At 44.6% G+C, this 10,666-nt stretch overlaps 2 pseudogenes across 1 annotated transcript; one reads left to right on the top strand and one right to left on the bottom strand.

Moving 5' to 3' along the window:
• Positions 1-2,410: 2,410 nt before the first annotated feature.
• LOC149354630 (T-complex protein 1 subunit theta pseudogene) lies at positions 2,411-3,788 on the bottom strand (annotated as a pseudogene).
• Positions 3,789-4,026: 238 nt separating this feature from the next.
• Positions 4,027-7,790, top strand: LOC149354631 (protein salivary glands marred pseudogene; annotated as a pseudogene). The gene is made up of 3 exons (XR_016289340.1): positions 4,027-4,066; positions 4,167-4,360; positions 6,602-7,790. The product of XR_016289340.1 is annotated as a protein salivary glands marred pseudogene (transcript).
• The last annotated feature ends 2,876 nt before the right edge of the window (positions 7,791-10,666 follow it).

Below are 10,666 nucleotides of genomic sequence, written 5' to 3' on the forward strand. Positions count from 1 at the left end.
ACAATGTTTTAAAGGTGAACTAGGGACCACATAAATAACATTAATAAAAGGGGCACGAAAAGGTCTGTAAATAACCACCATTACATCTTCATGCTAAACATTTTGTTTTCAGAAGTAACAGAATGCACTGCAACTAAATATCCACCTCTACAACATGCAGTTGCACTACACCAATATTCCCTTCTTCTTCCCAAATGAAAGGCAAATACACAGAAGCTAGGGTAAAACTGGGTAAATATAAAGTGTGACTGAGATAAGAACACAGATCAGAAGTGACCTGGAAGGATCGAGTATAGAATGACCACTCAAGGAGCATGAGTAAGGTTGCAAACATAGGAACAACCCCAATGTGAGTGGCAAATGTACAGGAGGTCATAGCTTCATTGGTTTGGTCATGCAATGAGGAGAAATGAAGAATATTTTGGAAGAAAGGCATTAGAAATTGGCACCAAAGGGAGACAGCATGGGTCCACCCAAAGAGAAGGTGGAGAGAGCTAGTGGAGATAGTTCTTCAGGATAATTAGTCTGTGTATACAGTTCAAGGAAGGCAGAAGTGGAGGACGTTAATTAGAAACAGTGACCCCACATAGACAAATGGGACAAGCTGAAGGAGGAATAAGATGTTGCATCCTGAGACCATCAGAAACAAGATGCACACAACGAAGTTCTATTTAAGGTCCACACTTTATTTTGCCCTTGTTATTGATACGCCTAATACTCTCTGTAGACAAAGCAGTTCTTTGTGCCAATGTCAAATTTATTTTTCTGGAACCAAACAAGCTGAAGTTAGAATCAAGAGTAAATATATGGCTAGTGAGTTATAGAAACAGACAAGATTTAATTACTTTAATCTAGAAACTAAGTACTATTTAGTGCCTTCCATTACTGCACCTACTTATAGCCATGATATTTATTTTGGTGATAATGTAATGCAATGCACTGTAATGTTTCGATCTCTGTTTTTCATTTTTTTTGCAGAATGAACATGTTATTTCTTTGCTCAAAGTGTCACAAGCAGCAAGGCTGAAAGCTCACTGAAATCAAATTTCAGTAAGCTCTACAGGTGTTATTTAATGACCTGCTCTCATCTACAGCACTGTCACTAGCCTGTAATATCACACCACACCCAAGCAGGATTAATATGACATTTGAGCTCAATAAAAATAAACAACTTGGCTGCACCAGCTCCTTGAGACAGGTCAACTTTATAATAAGCATAATCTAGCAATTTGTGTGTATACTGAAATGAAGACTCATGATACAAAACTGAAAGTTCCCTTTCCATCCTCGTGTTCCTTTGACACTATTTTTTCACCATGACTCATGGTACATTTAACAAAATGTAGCTCAGAACGAGAATGCACAAATGAGAACTACAGAAAGTCCAAATTGGGAATGACTGGGCACATCCTGTCGGGTGCTATATCCATAGATGTGGATGCGACCACAATGATATAGCGCAATGTCCTCAAATGTGGATGCAATAAAATGTGCTGAAGTCTGAAAAACTTTGCGTAGAAAGGGAGAGAATCAGGCATATGAAATTAACGCAGGAATCCACTTTTTTCTTAATCCCTGCCACCTTGTTTTATGCTGGTTTGGTTGATTTATAGGGTTTGATGTCACAAAGCAACTTGACCTATGACGGACGCTGCATTGAAGGGCTCCAGATAATTTCGACCACCTGGGGCTCGTCAACATGCACACACATCACACAGTACACGGACCTCTAGCATTTCACCACACATCAACATGCGACCGCTGCAGCCGGGTTAGAGCCAACATTGTTCGGGGCAGCAGCCTACCTTGTTGTACAGCAACTTCAGAATGTGAGTGGTATCAGTTTTCACTTGTTTTGCAAGCATAAACAAGTGCATAAAACAGATTGATTCATTTACATAAGTCATCATGACAAAGTATAAATGAAATCTTCAAAAGTGCGGAGTAATGATGCGGATACACAAGGATGCAACAGAAATTGAATATTTACTCATCGAGGAAGACGGATAATTTGGTGCATAATCCAAGTATGCTCCTTGCAAAAATCTGAAATTATAATTTTCTCTCCACTGGATTATTTGTGCCTGAAGGGAATGAATACTACCAATATAAAGAATTTTTATGCATAGCTACTTAGGGATAGGCATTTCCAGTTCCGCAAGTCTTGCTGTGTACTTAACATTAGTGCCATTGTATTCATTAAATCTCCTGCAGCTGTTTCCCTTATGTTTCATTTTCCATCTGCTATATTTTACACTGCTGACATAACAGCACTTACATTGGTGACAAAATTTATCTGGGATATTAAAGTAGCAACAAAGTACCATGTGCATTTGCTTGAAGCCATGTAGCAGAGTCAAGTCAGCTCTGCACAGTGGCACAGTAAATGCACATAAAAATGGCAGCAGAATACAGACAGAACCGGGTTTTATTGGTCACACTTAACTAATCATCCCTGTCCCCTTCCCCAGACCTTGGTGCTGGCCCTCCAGCTGGCTTGGCCATGATGATCTGGTCCACATGCAGAACCGTGGAAGCAGCATTGGTTGCATACTGGAGACTCCAGTGCTTTGTGATGAGAAGATCCAGCAGGCCATTCTTCACCGCATCTCCGACGCCCTCTTCCTTCAGGCATGAATTGGCATCGCCTTGGTTGTGTGCTGCCTGGATCTGAGCCACAAGCTCTTCGGGCTTCGAGGCGCCAGAGTTCTGCGCCAGAGTCCTGATGAGCGACTCCAGCGACTGGGCAAACTTGTGCGCCGCGTACTGCTCGAGCCCCGGGAGGGTGTCTGCCCAGGTGGCCAGGCGCCGAGCCAGCTCGGCTTCGACGGCCCCAGCGCCGGGCACCAGGCGCCCGTCCTTGGTGGCCGCCTTGAAGGCGTTCACGCCGTCGTCCACGGCACGCTCGGCGTCGTCCAGCAGGCTGTCGGTGGAGCCGCGCAGCAGCACCGTAGCCACGCGGGTCTGGTGGCCCTCCTGGCGGAAAACCACCACCGGCGTGTCACCCAGCTCGTCCAGGTAGACCAAGTCGCACAGGCCCAGGTCCTCGGGTCGAGGCGCCGCAAGCTTTGGCAGGGCAGTGGCGCCCACGACGCGGCACACGCGTCGCACGTCGAATTTTGACGGCAGCCGGACCGCCATGAGGCCGTACTTGTTGAGGTAATGGAGTGCCATGTTGAGGTAATGGAGTGCCATGGAGTGCTCACCACCACCTTGACGCCAGCGTCAGCGATGGCCTTAATCTGCTCCTCGAGCAGGTTCTCTTCGCCGCGCGAGAAGTGCCGCAGCTCCTGCGCCGACTGGATGAGCACTGTGCCTTTGGTCTCGGTCTGCATTGTGTCCACGGCGCACGAGTAGACGGCAACCTTGGCGTCGCGTGCTTTGGTGATGTCGCCTTCGACCTGCCGCTTGAAAACCATGCCGAGGACAACCTGAGACTGGTCGAGGCCAGAACCGAGGACTTTGCAGACACGCACGTTGTCCACATTGAGAGCGCCCGATTCAAGTAGCACTGCCTGGCAAGCTTCGGCCACCAGCTTGGCCAAGTAGTCGGCGCCGGCTAAAGGCTTGCTGGACATTGCCGTGCGAACTGCCTTCACAGCCTGCTCTGGATTGCGGATGTCTTGTATTTCATCGACGCTCAATTCGGGCAGCAGGTCAAGGGCCTTTTTCAGCGCAAGCTGATAGCCTTCGGCAACTTGCACAGGCGTAAGGCCAGTTCGCACGAGCTCTTCGGCGTTCTCTAGCAAGGCTCCGGCAAGCAGAACGACCGCTGTAAATCGGGTCCCGTTTCAAGCTGAGAAAAGTAAGTTACCCTTTTGTCTTTGTTAACATTTGCTTTTGCGCTTCAAGGCGTTGGCGGCGGAGTTTCCTGGCCTCGTGTTTCCGTTCCTTATGTTCGCACTAGCAGCGTTACTGCGCTGTTCGGTCACCACACGCTCCGTTTTGCATGCGTTCACTATCAGCAAGCACCTCGCAGGAAGACGAAGTCTGATTAACCCATTAAAAGATTTGACGGCAGCTGCTATGTGGGCAGTCAAACTAGTTCTTGCCTTGTATGGTGTTTGTAGTGGTTATAACAACCAGAAAAACGGCTTAGTACATACATGTTTTACGTGGCCGATATGAAACCTGTCATGACTCTGCGTGCATTGTGTTTTTTACAGTGGCTGAGTTCCACGCGAAAGACATCGGCCTGCGCGTCCAGAAAAAACTGCTTAGTCGCGTGAGCAACAAGAGCGTCGCCAAGGCGTTCATCGATGATGTCTCCGCAAGTCTCCTGGATAATTTGTACAAACTTGTAAAGCATGTGTCGGGCAACAAAAAAGATGCAGAAACAATTACCAAGAATATTATTAAGGTGACTGCTTGCAAGCTGCGGAGAACGTTGTGACTCGGTAAGCCGCATGTGCGGTCGCACCACCCTCTCTGGCGGCCGTGACAACGTCAGTCCACAGGCCTCTTTTCCGATACTGACAGCTGACATCAACAGTGCATTTGACTTGCGCGTTTCGCATTCAAAAGTGTAATTTTCTTAAAAAGGATGATTTTGAACGATTCGGTTTTGCAGTAGATTTGTTTCGCCTCATTAACCCATATATGCCCTAACTTCAGGAAATGTTTTAAGTAGTAAAGTGGGTTTCAGACTCTGAATCGCCCTTTTATTGATGGAAATATTTTTCTCAATACCGACTTTTGAGCCATAATATAATAGGGGCACTAAGCAAATTCACTGTCTATTGCGTACGTTTAATAATGCTTTAAACATTTGAACTCATCTCTGTCACATTTCTCATCACATATGGCCATGTTCTCATGACAGTATGAAAATCCTGTATGCTTCTCTTGCAGACTCATATAATGTAGTCGGTGGGGTTGAATCAGCTCACTGCTACCAGAGAAGACTGGCTGCTTTCTCAGAATTCAGTAAAAAAAAAAGAAACGCAAGTGGAATCAGTTGAATTTCCAACTGGTTCCAGTTGGAATGTTGTTCTAATTCGATAGTCAAAATGGAATATCCAGTTGGGCCAGTTGAGTTTCTACTGGTGAGCCCAATTGGTCTTAGCTGTTTTATCCAATTGGTCTGTCCAAATCCATGTGAATGTTTTCGTATTTGACAAACAAGGCAGAACTAATACGGTTCTTATAATAAGAGCAGTCGGCAGCTTAACCTACTAAATTGCATTCATCATCTGCACCACCACTGCGTTCAAAAGTTAAATAACTGCACTCAATGGGCAAGCATCACTGGCTCCAGCATGAGAGCCTCATAAATGGGGTATAGAAGTTGGAGTCGAAGTGTGTTCTCTGGATGTACATACTGAGCTAATATATATGCTACTAGTGTAGTGTTTCTTGTGTTTGATGTATGCGTGTCTATTGGCCTTGATTCCTATAAATGCATGTGGATTTCAATTCCGTACTAAAAATGTTGGTTGGCACCAGGGAGTGTCTCCCTGCAGTCCTCACAAATCGGTTATCCTTTTGCATGTTAATCCGAAAGACGCGGGTTCGAACCCGGTCACGGCGGCTGAATTTCTTTGGAGGAGAAATTCGAGGCCCGTGTACTGTGCGATGTCAGTGCACGTTAAAGAACCCCAGGTGGTCGAAATTTCCGGAGCCCTCCACTACGGCGTCTCTCATAGCCTTAGTCGCTTTGGGACGTTAAACCCCATAAACCAAACCAAACCAAACTTTTTGCATGTTAGTAATATGTTAAATTATATAAATATATCTTGCACTATGTATTTTGCACAACCTAATTGTGAGGTATATTTTGTGAATATTTTGTGGATGCAGTAACTGCCTAGGGCCTAATGGGTCTAAATGGTTAGTCCAGTTGGATCCAGTTGGTCAGATGGCTAAAAACGCAACTGGAACCAATTGATTCCAACGGGAGAATCCATTTGCTCCAACGCTCCAAATCCATTGCTTGCACAGAAAAGTTAGAGCCTCTTGAACCTACACAAGCAGGTGCATCCCGGCTGCGGCGGCCGAATTTCTTTGAAGGCGAAATTCTAGAGGCCCGTGTGCTGTGCGATGTCAGTGCATGTTAAAGATCCCCAGGTGGTCCAAATTTCCGGAGCCCTTCACTACGGCGTCCCTCATAGCCGGAGGTGCTTTGAGACGCTAAACCCCAATAAACCAATAAACCAAATAATAAGGCGCAAGCTTTTAAAAAAAACTGTCCTACATGTAGCACATCAGGGCGCATTTGGGTTAATGCAATTGACACATGAAATGCACTCCGGTATAGATGTACTGATTTCTGAACGCTCCAGTAAATATGTTATGGGTATAAATATAGTGAACGGTCTAAATATGGATTGTTTTGCTCTTGACATGTCTTGTGCAGGTCTGAAGAACAAACCTAGAAATCTGGTTCTGCACACTTCGTGCAGATTTTTTTTTTTACCTTAGGATCATAAGCTTGAACTGGTTTAACAATTCAAGCATGCATTCTTATGTTTTCTTCCATTGTTTTTGTACTCGGTCCTGAGAGTATGTTTGCCTCTGATAAAACACTTCTCAGAACCCACTTTTTTCTCCCTATTATTTTTGTCTGTTGGTATCACCATTGCAACCCGTATTCCCATCCCAGATTGTGGTGAAAGTTGGTGTCCTGCACCGAAACAACCAGTTCTCACCAGACGAGGTAAAGGTGGCTGAACAGCTTCAGCGCAAGCTGCGTGCTCTCGCCATGGCTGTGGTGAGCTTCTACGAGATGGAGTTCTCATACGACCGGCGGTACCTTGTTGGCGCCTTCGACGAGTGTAGAGCTCTGCTTGCCGACCTTGTGCGCTCCCACTTGACGGCCAAGTCAATGGGTCGGATCGAGCACATCTTTGGCTTCTTTGGAAAACCTGAGACATTGGACTCGGTGTTTGGAAACGACAGTGCTCACCGTGAGTGCCTGGGAAGAGTCGTCAAAGATTTACACGAAGCCTTGGACAAAGAGAGCCTCTGAGGGGAAAGCTGGTTGGCAGAAAAGGAAAATGTGCCTCTGGTGTTTATGCATCTGCCTGGGTAGAGGTTGCACTATGATGAAGCCTTACTCGGTGCGCTTGAAAGCACGTGTTTCTTCGAAACGTTATCACAGCGCACAGGCTTAAGGAAAAGGAGCCAGCCAGTTTCTTCTCCTTGCCGAAAGGTTGGCAGGTTTGCTTTCAAATGGCGCTTGCCTTTGCATATTCAAGACTGTACGTGCATTCCATCTGAGTGCTCGTAGCCAGGTTTGTTCTTTTAAAGCTCACTGTAACTAATGGGAAAATGAACGGAGAGTGTAGACACCTGGAGCAAAGAACAAGGAAAGTGCTTTATGCATGGGTGACCCACTGTTCTTATACTGTCCATGTAATGTATTTGGTTGTTTTACTTATACCTGGTGATGCGCTGGAAAGTGCCTAGATTTGTGCCTTCCAAGGCGCTGGTCTTTTCTATGCAAGAGGTACCTTTTCATATATGTGTGTAATTAATGTGCACAGGAGGGTCAGTCAGTTATGCGACCCACTACGCAACTGTGCCTGCACTTGGTGTTCAGAGAGACTTGGTACAGCAACATTTTTTTTTTAACTGGCTTATACTGTCATCTGGTGGGACACACAGAACATCCAAAATGGGACGGTGTCTAAGGAGAGCCATGGACGCTGAAACCAAATTTTGACTCATTACCTTCTTAACTCACTCACTATGTGTTGAAAAAGGTTAAATGTTTACCACAGAGCAGAACACTGGCATGTTTGTAGAGCGTCTTGTTAGTGGAGTGTCACTGAGGATGATTGCAGCTGGTTTTTGCCAACTGTCTTATCTGATCAGAAACGTTAGCTAACGCTTCTATGCACAAGTGAACAGTGAGAGCAGGGAAATGGGTTTCATTTAGCCACCAGAGCTGCGCCATTAGGAATAAATCACGTTGGCCGAAGAAACAAAACTGACAGCACAGCAGTTTCCTCATTTTGAACAAAGTTGTGGAACGGAAATAGTTTTTACATGTGTATTCAATGCTGATGCCAAACAGTGTAATGCTCAAGTCTCGGAGATGATGAAGATTTCAATTTCGTGACTGTGTTTTTGTGAATAACATGTAAGCATCCCTTTCATGTAAAAGTATGGCTGCATCCTGCACTGTACTTAATGCTTGTAAGAGCAGCAGACTTCATTGAAAGCAGTACAGTGGCTCTTTCGAACAAAAAAACGCAGTAGTAATGGTGAAAAAATGTACGCACTGCCATATACATTATACAAGCACCGGAGCCAAAGCTGTCTCTTAGAAACCTAAGTGGCCTCCTGATTCAGTACAATTTACCCTGGCACCATTGGAGATTAATGTGCTTAGTGCCTTATGCCAGGTCTTCGGCATACCTGTGACACTACAGATGTGGCCAACAGGGTGCATTATGCTGCCAGCCGTGTTTGTCAGCTATGGAGTCTGGCGTACAATTCTGAGCAATGTGCACATTTTTGATGCCTACTTAGCTTCATGCATGCAAAAAAGGGGTGGAAGGGGACTTTATCATCAATTTCTGCTTGAATATGCCTGTGCATTATTTCGTCGCTGTTGTCTATAAATAAGTGCCTAAGTCATTGTTGCATCAAGCGAAAGTCTATTGAGTTCCGCAGTGTCTGCAACGGCATCCCTGATAGTGCTGCTATGTTTCATTGTGGTTGATTTTGCAGTGGCTAACTGTCTATTATTCCATGCTTTCTTGTGTGCTGTTTTATGATCATTTATTAGTCGATCTACCACTTTCTCTGCAGTCTTGCCATGCCGTAAGTGGTACTGGGGAACAAATATTTATTTATTGTGGTACCGCTAACCATAACGGAAGCAAAGCTTTTTGTCTTGGCTAGCCATTTTCCAACAGCATATTGACCAGAGCGACCCAGCTCTACTTGTGGAACTTTGACTCTTTTTTTTTCAAAGTTTCTTGACATGTGTGCCTCGCCTCGTATAATCGCATGTCCCTCTTGCCCAGCTGGATGGTTGCCTGGTGTCGCGTATATGGACATTGTGTTGTCATACAGAAAAAAAAAGATCTTGCTCAGTAACTCAAGTGACAATCAACAGTTTGGCAAACGATTGCCATATTCATAGTGTGCTTACTGTTCAGTTTCTTATTTTCCATGTTTCAGAAGAGCTGCGGACTCAAAAAGCCTAATGGGCACTGAACAGCCTGCATGCATGCAATATATATATATTTTTTTCTTTTGCGACACATGCTCCTCTGACGTTACCTTTCGCGCACAAATGGTATTTTCTTTACTCTTTTTTTTAACCTCTTACCGAAGTTTTGCCTGTTTACAGCCTCACTTTGTTATTGAAAAGCCTGCTTACGACCATTTATTCTAGTCGTGTTTTACAGGTTTACTAGCAGGAATGAATGTCGTACTCCATACGGTGCCCCTATTTTTCTTTGCTGTGTTTTTTTCTAACATTTTGGTTTGCCATAACTTTCACACTCACCGGGCCAATGTCGCCACTTGGTGCTGACGCATGTAAACAGACAAACAAAATATCCAGTCACCTGTGTCAATGGGGAAGCCTTTTAGTCATCTGTGTACCAAGTTAAGCAGTACCATAATCTTGTACTAACCTTTATGGTTAGCTGTCTTTCTTCAGTGGAAGCACTGGAGTTTGGTGAATGTTTGTGTTTTTGATTTAGTGCTGAAAGCCAGCTAAAGCAGCTTCTATAGCAAATTAGTGTATTGCAGCCTGAATATTTGTATTTGCTGCAAGTCAAACGCCTGCTGGTCAGTAGCCAATATACTTAAAAGAATCTTTCAATCTGAGGTCAGGTTGAATATAAACAACAATGGCATGCAAGTGGAAGAAGCTCCCAAATTCTCGGCAAGCCTTGCACTTTGGTTGTCAGTGCCTTTATTGCCCATCTACGATGCAGTTGCATTTTTACACTGCAGCAGATGTTGCATAGAAGCTTAGTCAACTTCCAGACATGCTATGCAGCCAGTTTTATAAATTTGAAAGATCTTGTTATGCATGGAGGTGGTTGTGCCAGCTGCTATTTTTGCACCTTGCTGCTAACTTTTGGAGAAACCGATTTTCAGAGAAGTCAGTCATCTGCTGTTACTTGCACCTTTTTATGCCCAGATGTTTGTGAGACCCCTCTTTTTTTTTGTACTTAACAGAGAATAAACAGTCCCGTAAGCTAACCTGTGCTTTTTCATTGCGTAAACAGCTTTGCAAAACACAAAATCACTTAAGACTTTGTAGACGCTGTGTCAGGTAACTGACCCCTCATTTCTTTCTGGTTCAGTTCTTGCAGTGCTTGCTGCAGTATGTTGTAGCTTTCTCTTAATCCTTGTAGTTTTTGGTCCTAACAAATGCCGTCCTGGTTTTACAACCTCGCAGCTGACGAAGTGAAAACAGCAGCCCTTTGCCCTTTTATGTGTCCTAGCCAAAGCAGTTGGCAAGAAAGACTTCTGGTCAGTCATAGTACAACCCAGTTATAGGAGTATAAGTCAGTCATAGTACAACCCAGTTATAGGAGTATAAGTCAGTCATAGTATAACCCAGTTATAGGAGTATAAGTTCGTCTTTCCAACCACTTGAAAATGTTCTGAAGGCAAAACACCAAGCACTCTAAGCCTTTGCAAGCATGGTGAAGTAATGAAGTCATGAGGCTGTTACAAAAATCAAGCTGTATAT

This window comes from Amblyomma mixtum, chromosome 3, assembly GCF_055824585.1.
Source record: "Amblyomma mixtum isolate Tamu chromosome 3, ASM5582458v1, whole genome shotgun sequence".
Taxonomy (NCBI): Eukaryota; Metazoa; Arthropoda; class Arachnida; order Ixodida; family Ixodidae; genus Amblyomma; species Amblyomma mixtum.